The sequence below is a fragment of the Amia ocellicauda genome, unplaced genomic scaffold (genome assembly GCF_036373705.1).
Source record: "Amia ocellicauda isolate fAmiCal2 unplaced genomic scaffold, fAmiCal2.hap1 HAP1_SCAFFOLD_167, whole genome shotgun sequence".
Classification (NCBI taxonomy): Eukaryota; Metazoa; Chordata; class Actinopteri; order Amiiformes; family Amiidae; genus Amia; species Amia ocellicauda.
In genome coordinates, this window is record NW_027102730.1 from 115,209 (window position 1) to 117,838 (window position 2,630).

The window sequence follows — 2,630 nt, forward strand, 5'->3', positions numbered from 1 at the left end:
CCACTCTGCTCTGAAGTTTCGAGTCGTCTCTTCGTCATCATCAGCAATGCTGAATAAATCAAAATTGCGAAAGCAAGCAGTGGGAATCACGCTGTAAGAGTCTTTGTCGACCCCGCTTTCCCACTTCACCAACGCGTGCATCACCGCCATACTACCTTCACCTTCTCGTCCGTTTTTTCTGCGCCTTTTTCCCCCGACAAGTCACGGCACAAAAAACAGTCCCGCTCTGCATTCTGGTACTTGGCGTTCTTAATAACACCAACAGGGTGTAATCGCATAGACCACTCGAGTATAAAGTACTACATATCCCATCTGTTACAGTTTTTTTTCATCTTCTGAAACTGCAATTTAGCACTTTCAACTGTTTCTTAGTGATTCCTAGAATTACTAACCGGTATTGTAGTCAATGTGTTTATAACCTTTTTTGTTTAACGATTTGTGTGTTATCCTATGTGATCCCATGGTCTTTGATTTGGTCACGGAAGTGATTTGTCTTTGATTTGTTGATCTAGAGTTGAATTTTAATTAGTTTTTCCCTTTTGTATAGTTAGTGTAGTGCTACATTTAGTCTTTGTTTTTAAATAAATTTGACAATTTATATCTTTGGAATTGGTGTCTGCGTCCAATGATTACAGAAATTGAGTTCTACAAGACTCCAGGATTCGTGATAAGGTGATACTATGAATTCACTTCTTTAATTGAAATTTAAAAGTGTACCTTACGCTACATATATATATATATATATGTATGTATGTATGTCCAATTGCTTTGACAATACAAATGAATAGAATTGAGAGGGAGAGAGAGAGAGAGAGACAGACAGACAGACAGACTGACAAACAGAAAAACAGACAGACATAGACACACACACACACACACACACACACACAGAGCCAGCCAGCCAGCCAGCTCAGCGATGACATCACGAGCCTCTCTCAGCTGACTGCTATGACATCACAGAGCACGTACATTCCGTTGCTTGCCGTCTGTCAACCACTCAGTCACTGCCAGCCAGACTGGCTGGCTGGCTGGATGTGGGGGCTGCTTGCTGCTGCTGTGTACCTTAGCAAGCTTATTTGCTTGACCGGCCTTCCTACTCCTCTGCCCACATGCCCACCTATGCCCGATCTGCTGTTCACCTGGATCACAGCTCCGCCCCAACAAGGCAGATCCTCCCAAAAATGGTACAAACTCACCCACGATCCCCTCCACGGAAAGCTTTAGCAAAAGGCAAAAGCGTTATACGTAATGAAGAGGAACCCGAGTCCAAGACGCATCCGACCAGCCATACATATTTGTGTGTATTAAAGATCACATTTTCTTACATTTAGTTTTTCTGTACTTTATTACATCTTATTGTGATTTATAAATGTATTGTTTCTTTTCCATATGTATGTATGTATGTATGTGTGTGTGTGTGTGCCTGTCTCTGTGTGAAAGTGAGTGTGTGTGTGTGTGTGTATGTCTGTCTGTGAAAGTGTGTGTGTGTGGGTGTGAGTGTCTGTCTGTCTGTCTGTCATGTAACTCGCACATCTGTGAGGGCACCATTTTTGCAGAAGAGATGTACACATTTTGGAGCAACATATGCTGCCATCCAGACATCATCTTTTCCAGTGACGTCCCTGCATTTTCAAAAAGATCACATTTTATTACATTTTGTTTATCTGTACTTTATTACATCTTATTGTGATTTATACTTGTAATGTTTCTTTTCCATATATATGTATGTACAGTGGGGGAAAAAAGTATTTGATCCCCTGCTGATTTTGTACGTTTGCCCACTGACAAAGAAATGATCAGTCTATAATTTTAATGGTAGGTGTATTTTAACAGTGAGAGACAGAATAACAGCCACAAAATCCAGAAAAATGCATTTCAAAAAAGTTATAAATTGATTTGCATGTTAATGAGGGAAATAAGTATTTGACCCATTTTCAATGCCCTGGCTTAGGGAAGGAGGTTCTCACCCATGATTTGACGGTACATGGCCCCGTCCATCGTCCCTTTGATGCGGTGCAGTTGTCCTGTCCCCTTAGCAGAAAAACAGCCCCAAAGCATAATGTTTCCACCTCCTTGTTTGATGGTGGGAATGGTGTTCTTGGGGTCATTCCTCCTCCTCCAAACACGGCGAGTTGAGTTGATGGCAAAGAGCTTGATTTTGGTCTCATCTGAGACCACTTTCACCCAGTTCTCCTCTGAATCATTCAGATGTTCATTGGCAAACTTCAGACGGGCCTGTACATGTGCTTTCTTGAGCAGGGGGACCTTGCGGGCGCTGCAGGATTTCAGTCCTTCATGGCGTAGTGTGTTACCAATTGTTTTCTTGGTGACTATGGTCCCAGCTACCTTGAGATCATTAACAAGATCCTCCCATGTAGTTCTGGGCTGATTCCTCACCGTTCTCATGATCATTGAAACTCCACGAGGTGAGATCTTGCATGGAGCCCCAGACTGAGGGAGACTGACAGTTATTTTGTGTTTCTTCCATTTGCGAATAATCGCACCAACTGTTGTCACCTTCTCACCAAGCTGCTTGGTGATGGTCTTGTAGCCCATTCCAGCCTTGTGTAGGTCTACAATCTTGTCCCTGACATCCTTGGACAGCTCTTTGGTCTTGGCCATGGTGGAGA

General features: G+C 42.8%; 1 non-coding gene across 1 annotated transcript; it reads right to left on the reverse strand.

The window, feature by feature from the left end:
* Positions 1 to 1,153: 1,153 nt before the first annotated feature.
* On the reverse strand, positions 1,154 to 1,268 carry LOC136723598 (U5 spliceosomal RNA). The gene has a single exon (XR_010806726.1). It is a non-coding gene; the product is annotated as a U5 spliceosomal RNA (small nuclear RNA).
* Positions 1,269 to 2,630: the final 1,362 nt, after the last annotated feature.